We start from the raw sequence: 10,000 nt of genomic DNA, 5'->3' as shown, positions 1-10,000 counted from the left end.
TACTGTACCTTCCTGTTCCTGCTGAGTCTGGTTCAAAGAGGGACAGAACAACAGAGTTTTTAGTCTGAGTCCGTGTTGTTTGGCTTGGGGCAGAGTCTCCCTCGCTGACCTAACACTTACAAAGGGAGCTGAGCTCCCTTAGGTCACTGTCGAAGGTTTCTGTAGTTATGATTCCTTCTTGTGTGATCGACCAGACTAAGTCCTGTTGCTGTTCTCGGGGAGGATAAATCTTCCCTTGGGAGTTGCAACGCCTTCCTTGCTTTGGTGCTCTGGAAGCTGGCAGGTATTATACTACTGCGCTGGCACTTTCCCTTAGATCTCCCTTAGGCTAAGACAGAGTTCTTGGCTGCGGGTGATCTGTCACTAAAGCAAGGTTGGCAGGACCCTCTTGTCCCTTCCCCCTCTATCTCCGTAATGGCCTAGCCATTACTGTACTGTACCTTGCCGGCCGGCAGAGCTGGCCGGCAGGGGTATTACTGTACCATATGTCATTCTACTTCTGGACCTAGTATAGGTTGGGATATGGATTGACTAAGCCCATTGCCGGCCGGCAGAGACGCTGGACGGCAAGGGTCTTATGTTTTCGAGTGCTGCCCGGACCTCTCTTGGTCCCTCATCCATGCCTGCCGGCAGAGCCGGACGGCATTGGTCAAGGAAGCCTGAATTAAGTTTCTCCCCTTCCTTATATGCACTCTTTCGGTTGCCGGGCTTGGGGGGTTGTGTACACTCTTATCCCGGCATCCATTCTATTTTCTTCTAGTGCTGTACCTGTCCCGGCAGCCGGCCTATGAGGCCGGCAGCCGGGCAGGGGTAGTCTTCTGGTTCTTTTGCTGCCGGCTGGCATCGGTCTTGTACCTTTGCCGGCCGGCTTATGTCAGTCCTTGTCTGCCGGTCACCAAGAGTGTGGCTGGCAGCTGGGTACTACCTTGTGTAGTTGCTGGCCGGCAATCATTGCCGGCCAACACTGGCTGTTGCCGGCCGGCAGCTGCTGCCGCCGGCACAGGCATTTGAACCAGAGGGCTGCCGCCCTATAGCTGTTAAGTAGTATACTTTAAAGCTAATTGTGGTGTGTGCCGGCCGGCAAAGGCAGGCCGGCACACATCCTCCTATACTGTACTAGTATTCTTCTGTATAGCATATACAGTAAGAAGAAAACTATAGTAAAAGTTTAGGTACAGCACTGTATCTTCTAATACTATTGTGTTTTCTTACACAGCCCTTTGCTGTTGCCCTCAGACAGGAAGCAGAGTTCTTCCCCGTCTATTATCCAGGATTTTTAAAATCATTGCCTAGGTGTGAGCTCCACCTGTTTCCTCTGGAAACCTTGCATTGGTTACTCTAGTAGAGATAAACCATTTTTGATTTTATTATCCGGAAGGCTGCAACAATGGGTTGTGAGGGAAACACAAGTGTGTGTCTTTCAATTATGAATTGTTATGCTATACTATGCATATCCAGTGATACATAGTTCACTTGATACTCATGGAAATTTCTTCTCTTTACAAGAGGACCCTCCGAAGTGCGGAAATGTTTTCTGCAATGTCCGCAGCAAGAACCTCTGCGGACATGAGTGTTGTAGGAGACACGCAGCATGCGCTGTCTCCAAGGATGATCTCCAGTATTGGGACCCTCAGGTATGTACTGTATGCACTAACCTGATTACTGAGGCTTTTGATTCCCCTAGAACGGCGGAATCAAGGGATATAGCTAGGGAAAAGCTTCGTACTTGGGTAAGGGGCTTCAAGAAGAACACCTCTGGCCCTTATCTTCCAAGTGAGAAGATGAGGGCGTATCTTTTTCCCCAGGCATCAGCTGAGGCAGTGATTCCCCAGCCTCAAGAGGAGATCCTTCAAGATCAAGTCCAGGTGGACGAGGAAGTCGCAGATGCGATGCAAGACATCCAGTTGTGTGACAGGATGTCTGACCTGGACGATCGTTTGGAAGAAGACCTCCTGGCAGAAGGTCAGGATCAAGTTCAAACCCCGGATGTCGTAGAGGATGAGGTCGACGAGGTGTCGGCTACTCCGGTTCAGATGCCGGAGCCTATCCCCTCAACATCGGCTGGCCTCCCAGTAGAACTGGGACAGGCCCTCTCTTCGATTGTTGGAATGATCCAACAAATGCAGAAGGAGAATCAGGAGAAGGCGGCTGCAATGGAACTGCGCATGCAGTCCCTGGCAGAATCACATGGGCCCCGGAAAAGGCTCAATGTGAAAGACCTTCCCATATGCTCAGATGCTAACCCATGGAGGTATGCTGAGCACATGCCGATGACGACTGGAAAGATCGTCATTTCGGATAAGCTGGGTTCAGTTCCCCTAGAGGAGGTAGAATTCTGGCCCAGCAAGGCATCATATCCGGACTGCTATGTCCGGCTGAGAAAAGAACCAGCTTCAAGGGAGGAGACAGAGCCGAAGGAGGTCATTGTTATGGACCACGCTAAGGCTCAAGCCCTACTTTCATCCTCGATGAAAGAGAGGGGCTTCTCGAATTCGAAGGTAGCTGCATTGAGCAAGAAGCTCCCTTCGTTTGTGTCCTCTCCTGATAGAGCCTTCCCCTTTTTACAGAAAGGGTTTGCGGCTGTCCTAAAGGCAGTCGAGGCCGGCAAGCCTTGCCCCTCCCTGGAGGAGTGTAAACCCTTGTCGCTGGCTCTACCTATGGACCACAAAGACTGGAAGGATGTCCATCTAACATTCTCAGTGGGAAAGTTGGAGGCTGATATTGCCGGACGGCAATTCGGCGAGGACCTCCCCAAGCTGTCCGAATCTCTTCTACGAAGAGAGTTCGAGACAAAAGAAAGACTGGCTGCCTCAATGTCTCATCAGACTACTCTCGAGACGATGGCAAGTGACCCCAAGGTCCATGAAATGTTCATGGTAGTGGCTAAGTCTCACTTAGCCACAGTGACGAAGGACCTTTATAACTTCGTCAAGGCAAGGAGAGCTTGCAGGGAGTTCGTGTTCACCGGGGCTTCGGTGAGACACGAGCCAAGGAAGTTAATCTCCTCCAACATTTGGGGAAAAGACCTTTTCCCTACCGATGTGGTCAAAGAGGTTGTTGATAAGGCCGCCGTGGAGAATAGAAATCTTCTCCAGAAGTGGGGCCTGGCTATCAAAAGAAAATCTTCCCCGGATGAGGGTCCTCAACCAAAGAGGAAGAATATGAAGACTAGGCTACCATCTCGGCCAGCCAAGCCTTATAGACAGCAACAGCAACTGCAATTGCCTTTGCCTCCAGTGCCCCAAATGGTGGCACAAACCCCGACTGCCTTTCAGTGGGTACCCCAGGCGGTGCCAGGTCAGTCAACCACATTCGCCCCAACGTTCGAAGGACAGTCTTCTTCCTTTCGTGCAAAACCTAGAGGAGCAGCCAGAGGCTCGTCTAGGCGCCCCTCAAGGGGAAGGGGATTCAGAGGTGGTCGTGGTCAGGGAGGCAAGACCTCAGGACGGCAGTCCAAGTGAAATGATACCGGTAGGAGGGAGACTGATGAAATTTTGGGATCGCTGGACCTTCGATCCCTGGGCCCAAAGCCTACTCAAGAATGGACTGGGTTGGAGCTGGTACAGCACTCCACCCCCATGCCTTCGGTTTTTCCAACACTCCACCCCCATTTTGGAGGAGTACGTTCAAGAACTGTTGGAGAAAAATGTGATCCGAAAGGTGAAGTCCATCAAATTCCAAGGGAGGCTGTTTTGTGTTCCCAAGAAAGACTCGGAAAAGCTCAGAGTCATTCTGGACTTGTCACCACTCAACAAGTTCATAGTGAATTGCAAATTCAAGATGCTAACACTGCAACACATAAGGACCTTACTGCCCAAGAGGGCATACTCAGTCTCTATAGACTTGTCAGACGCCTATTGGCACATTCCAATCAGCCGTCGACTCTCCCCCTACCTAGGGTTCAGGCTACAACGAAAACTGTACGCCTTCAGAGCCATGCCATTCGGGCTAAACATAGCCCCAAGGATTTTCACGAAGCTTGCGAGCGCAGCTCTCAAACAATTACGCCTAAAGGGAATTCAGGTAGTAGCCTACCTGGACGACTGGCTGGTGTGGGCAGCATCCGAGACCGAATGCTTGCAAGCTTCCAGTCAGGTGATCCAGTTCCTAGAGTACCTAGGCTTCAAGATCAACAAGAAAAAGTCTCGACTTTCTCCATCCCAAAAGTTCCAGTGGCTGGGAATCCACTGGGACCTTTTGTCACACAGTTTCTCCATCCCAATGAAGAAAAGGAAGGAGATAGCGGGCTCTGTCAAGAGACTTCTAGATTCCGAAAGGATATCAAGACGCGAACAGGAGAGGGTACTAGGCTCTCTCCAGTTTGCTTCAGTGACAGACCCAGTGCTAAGAGCACAGCTAAAGGATGCAACCGGAGTTTGGAGAAGGTATGCATCAAACGCGCGAAGAGACCTGAGAAGACCAGTGCCGCCTCGGCTACGTACTCTTCTCAGACCTTGGTCCCAAGCCAGACATCTAAAGAAGTCGGTTCTTCTTCAGCCACCTCCCCCGTCGTTGACGATTCACTCAGACGCCTCAAAGGAGGGATGGGGAGGTCACTCTCATCGGAAAAAAGTCCAGGGGACTTGGTCCAAGCTATTCAGGACCTTTCATATAAACTTTCTAGAAGCTATGGCAGTGCTCCTTACCTTAAAGAAAGTCTCCCCGCGTCACTCGATCCACATAAGATTGGTGACAGACAGCGAGGTGGTTGTGAGATGCTTGAATCGACAAGGGTCGAGGTCACCACCTCTCAACCAAGTGATGTTAGCCATTTTCCGATTGGCGGAAAAGAAGAAGTGGTACCTGTCGGCAGTTCACCTTCAAGGAGTCCGCAATGTGACAGCGGACGCTCTATCCAGGTTCACACCGATAGAGTCGGAATGGTCCTTAGACGCAGGATCATTTTCCTTCATTCTGAATCAAGTCCCAGAACTGCAAATAGACCTCTTTGCGACGAAAGACAACAAGAAGTTGCCCCTGTACGTGTCCCCGTACGAGGACCCCTTAGCGGAAGCAGTGGACGCAATGTCCCTCGACTGGAACAGATGGTCCAGGATTTATCTGTTCCCTCCTCACAACCTTCTGTTGAGGGTCCTCAACAAACTGAGATCCTTCAAGGGGGTAGCGGCAATAGTGGCCCACAAGTGGGCGAACAGCATGTGGTTCCCCTTGGCGTTGGAACTACAGATGAAGTTCGTGCCGCTACCACATCCAGTTCTGACCCAGCGAGTCCAGAAGTCGACTGTCTGCGCTTCATTACAGAAAACCCAGACCCTGCAGCTCATGATTTTCTCGCCCTAGCGGTGAGAAAGCGCTTCGGGATTTCGAAAGCCAGCATAGACTTCCTAGAGGAATACAAGTGCAAATCGACTAGAAGGCAATATGAGTCATCTTGGAGAAAATGGGTGGCCTTTGTAAAGGCAAAGAATCCGCAGGAGATCTCAACAGATTTCTGCTTATCTTTCTTCATCCATCTCCATGGCCAAGGATTGGCAGCTAACACGATTTCAGTGTGTAAATCGGCTTTGATGAGACCCATTTTATTTGCCTTCCAGATCGACCTAGGTAACGAGATCTTTAATAAAGTTCCGAAAGCCTGCGCTAGGCTCAGACCTTCAGCACCTCCAAAGCCCATCTCATGGTCTTTAGACAAAGTTCTTCATTTCGCCTCCTTGTTGAGCAATGAAGAATGTGCGTTAAAGGATTTGACGCAAAAAGTTATTTTCCTATTTGCACTCGCGTCCGGGGCCAGGGTTAGTGAGATCGTAGCCCTCTCGAGAGAGGCAGGTCGTGTTCAGTTCCTGGATGGGGGGGAGCTGAACCTGTTTCCGGATCCTACGTTTCTCGCCAAGAATGAGTTACCCACCAACAGGTGGGGTCCCTGGAGAATCTGTCCTCTGAAAGAAGATGCATCTCTATGTCCAGTAGAATGCCTAAAGGTCTATCTTCGTAGAACTTCAGACTTCAAGGGTAGTCAACTATTCAGGGGAGAAACATCAGGCTCAAATTTATCTCTGAATCAACTCAGAGCGAAAATGACATATTTTATTCGCAGAGCGGATCCTGACAGTACACCCGCAGGTCACGATCCGAGGAAAGTTGCCTCATCCCTAAATTTCTTTAATTGTATGGATTTTGAACATCTCCGTTCATACACGGGCTGGAAGTCTTCCAGGGTGTTCTTTCGCCACTATGCGAAGCAAGTAGAGGAACTTAAGAGATCTGTGGTAGCAGTGGGTCGTGTAGTTAACCCTACTGTTTAACTCTGCGAGGAACAGTGGTCTTAATTGGGACGATTAAGTCCAGGGTGAGTGTGTAGGTACATACTGTACTACAAACTAAATGAGGGCACCAAGTGCCCATATAGACTGTTCCTTCCTTCAAAGGTGAACCTTGCATAAGTTCAGACATGTGTGCCAAGCGTTTCTAACGCTAATGTGATTGATTTGTAATACAGATTTTTTATGACTTGATACCTTGGTATCTCATTAAAGTGGTGTTTAATGGTTTTTCTTTCAGATAAACAAGTTCTGTTTACTATCATACTTATGCTTAAAGTTTTGGGTTACCCTCTTTTATATAAATATATATATATGTTGTTAACCTGTCTGTTTATTATCTGTCAATAAACTTGTTCTTGAGAACCTTGCGTCTCTTTCACCTGTGTCAATTTATTGGTATAATTGAGCATTTTAATTCTATGTATCTTATCTGGGATAATTCTGATAGAATTGTTCTGTTTTGCAAGCTATGTTGCATTGGTTTATGTAAGTCCCCTAATGGGAGGACTCCGTCCCATAAAGGGACGAGGGCGGTTTTATTAGTTTCTTCCTATGCGGATATAAACCTTTGTCCAATACAAGTATTGTGCGGATGACTGGTCAATATATTGACGCAGTGGTTCTATACAAACTATGCTTTACTTAATATAGGGCGAGACCACTATATTAGCTTGCCTGGTATTCATACATAGATATATGTACTCTTCGAGACTTTCCAGAGTCTAGTAGGACTCTTCCCTGTAGGGGGCAGGAAGCTCTAACATAGTTTATAGTTAGTTGAAAAGATGTATAACGGTAACATCTTAGGTCTCTAGGTCTAGTCGACCGGGAATAAATATCTCCGGGGAGTACGGCACGTTCTGAGAATCCACAGATACAGTAATGCTCTGGTACACTTCCATCAGGACGACATGGCTTGAGCCCAAAAAACGGATTTTGAGCGAAGCGAAAAATCTATTTTTGGGTGAGATAGCCATGTCGTCCTGATGGACCCGCCCTTGCCTTTCTAAGAAAGGGCTGTAGGACCCCTCCCTACATACAGTATCTGTAGCACCTCGTGTACGCTACAAGGAATACAGATGGCGCCAGGATTGGCGCCAGGCACGCATACGAATCGGGGGATAGGGATGCCTTGGGAGCGGCTCCCCTTTTTCTTTCCCGAATTCGTATCTCGTCAATCTCCCTCCTACGAGACGAATCTCTATTCAGGTCGTAGATTGCCATGTGACGTGTCTAGAATACGTCCTCTGATATGTCGCGATATCCCTTTCACGAGGGATACTCGCTCCAGGAGTTAGAATTCTGGTACCTTAAGGTAAATTCTCTGGGAATATCGCCGTAGTTGTAATATACCCTAGGAAGCTACCCTATAGGAACTTCCATCAGGACGACATGGCTATCTCACCCAAAAATAGATTTTTCGCTTCGCTCAAAATCCGTTATATATATAAATATATATGTGTGTGTATGTATACATAAACACCCATAATCTTTAGGCTATCTTTTTTTGGGATGGAAAAAATTCAACAACGTTGAATATATATATATATATATATATATATATATATATATATATATATATATATATATATATATATATATATATATATACATATATATATATATATTTATAATATATATATATATATATATATATATATATATATATATATATATATATATATACATACACATATATATATAATAGAAAGGTGTATGACTTAGTATCTTATACATCGGATTAATTAGTCATAATAAAGGCCGATTCACACGACCCGTTTTCTTTCCGACAGGCTCGCCGTCGGTTAAGCGGCGTCTAGGTTTCTTACGTGTATTCAAATGCAACTGTTCACACGACCCGTCAGGCAGACGGCGGCCCTCGGACGTCGCCCTTCCGAGGCGGCTCGGCTTTCTTCCCAAGAAACCCCGACCGGTTTGACGGACGTTAGCCACCCGTCCCAACCAACGGGTGGATGATGTTTTGTGTGAACGAGGACCTGTATTGTACCCGTTCGTTTCGTGGCCTACAACCCAGACTTTTCCTCATAGTATAGAGTCATAGAAATTAGTTAGTTTTTTGTTGACACCATGTATTAGAGGTTAATTGAACTTTTTCAAGGGTATGAGGAGATGTTTGACATGGCAAACAAGATGTATAGAAATAATTTACATAAATAAAAGATATGGAAAATGACTGGAGAGGCATTAAATAAAACAGGTAAGTTTATCGCAATTTTAATATTCTTGGCATAGTGCATAAAGCATTATGAAGTTGCATAACTTATTTTATCAACACAGTTATCAACCAACATTTTAAAGTGTCAAAATTATCGTAATTTACTCGGTCCTCACGTGACAGATTCTAAGTAAACAATGAAAACCGCGAGCTGGTAAACGGATACGGAACGCCTCGTGTGAATGTACAACATTTCGACGGCGGTTAGCCACCACCCAGCCTGTCGGAAAGAAAACGGGTCGTGTGAATCGGCCTTAATATTTTCGAAACGGATATCAGTTCATTATCTTTAATTCTCCATATCACAACAGTTTGAAAGATTCGAAAGGTAGAAAATAGAAAAAAAAAAAGATCTCAGAGAGTAGAAAATAGAAAAGGAAAGTGGAATCCATCTCGTAAATTTGGAACTAAAAAGAAACGAGATGAGATTATCTTGAAGAAGATAAAGATTTTAATACAAACACAAATAAATGGAAGAGGAAATTATTTTGGAAAGGATAGTAGAAAAAAAAATAAATAACAGACGTAAAATAAATCGTCTTGTAAATAAAAAATATAAAAATAGAAATTAGATAGAAATGATCTTAAGGAAGAAGCTAATGTTCCTCTAGACAAATTAGAGGAAATAATTTCCTATAAATACTGGACAAATTGGAAAATGAATTTGATCTCTAGGGCCACAAGAAGAAGAAGAAGAAGAAGAAGAAGAAGAAGAAGAAGAAGAAGTATAATTAAAAGATGAAATTATCTCGAGAAAAAAAGCAAATAATACCAAAGTTTTAAAGGTCGCTCATGAATGGCAGAGGCAAGGAACAGCGACAATGCCCTAGAGACTGACCATATATCCATATGATCAGTACCCAAGCCTGCTCGCCACTCAAGCTAGGTCCTGGGAGGGACAGGTAATGGCTCCTGATGACTCGGCAGGTAGACCTATACTATAGGCTCCCAAAAACCTACCCCTCCCACCATTCTTAGCTCACAAGGATGGTGAGGTTGCAGATACTACAAAAAACTATCGAGTTAGAATGGGACTCAATCTCCCGTCCAGCAGAACGCCAGGCAGGAATGTTTCCAATAGGACACCACCACCTTAAGATGTGAAATCGAACTGCAGAGGACATGAATATTTTGGGAAGGGGGGAATATCTCCTTGAAGAAAAAAATATAAAATGTTGAAAAATATAAAGTATAAAGATTAATGGTATCTCAGAATAAATTAAAAAAGAAACACTCTCGAAGATTAGAAACAAGAAGATGCTGTAACTAAGAAAGGCTCTAGAAGAAGAAGAAGAAGAAGAAGAAGAAGAAGAAGAAGAAGGAGGAGGAGGAGGAGGAGGAGGAGGAGGAGGAGGAGGAAGAAGAGGAGGAGCAAAAATGAATAGTCGCTAAACAAAGTCGCTAACAGGGGACCAACAAGAGGATGCCGTAACGTAAGAGAGGCTCTAGAAGAAGAAGAAGAAGAAGAAGAAGAAGAAGAAGG

This window comes from Palaemon carinicauda, chromosome 22 (genome assembly GCF_036898095.1).
Source record: "Palaemon carinicauda isolate YSFRI2023 chromosome 22, ASM3689809v2, whole genome shotgun sequence".
NCBI lineage: Eukaryota > Metazoa > Arthropoda > Malacostraca > Decapoda > Palaemonidae > Palaemon > Palaemon carinicauda.
Note: the sequence above shows the minus strand (reverse complement) of the source record.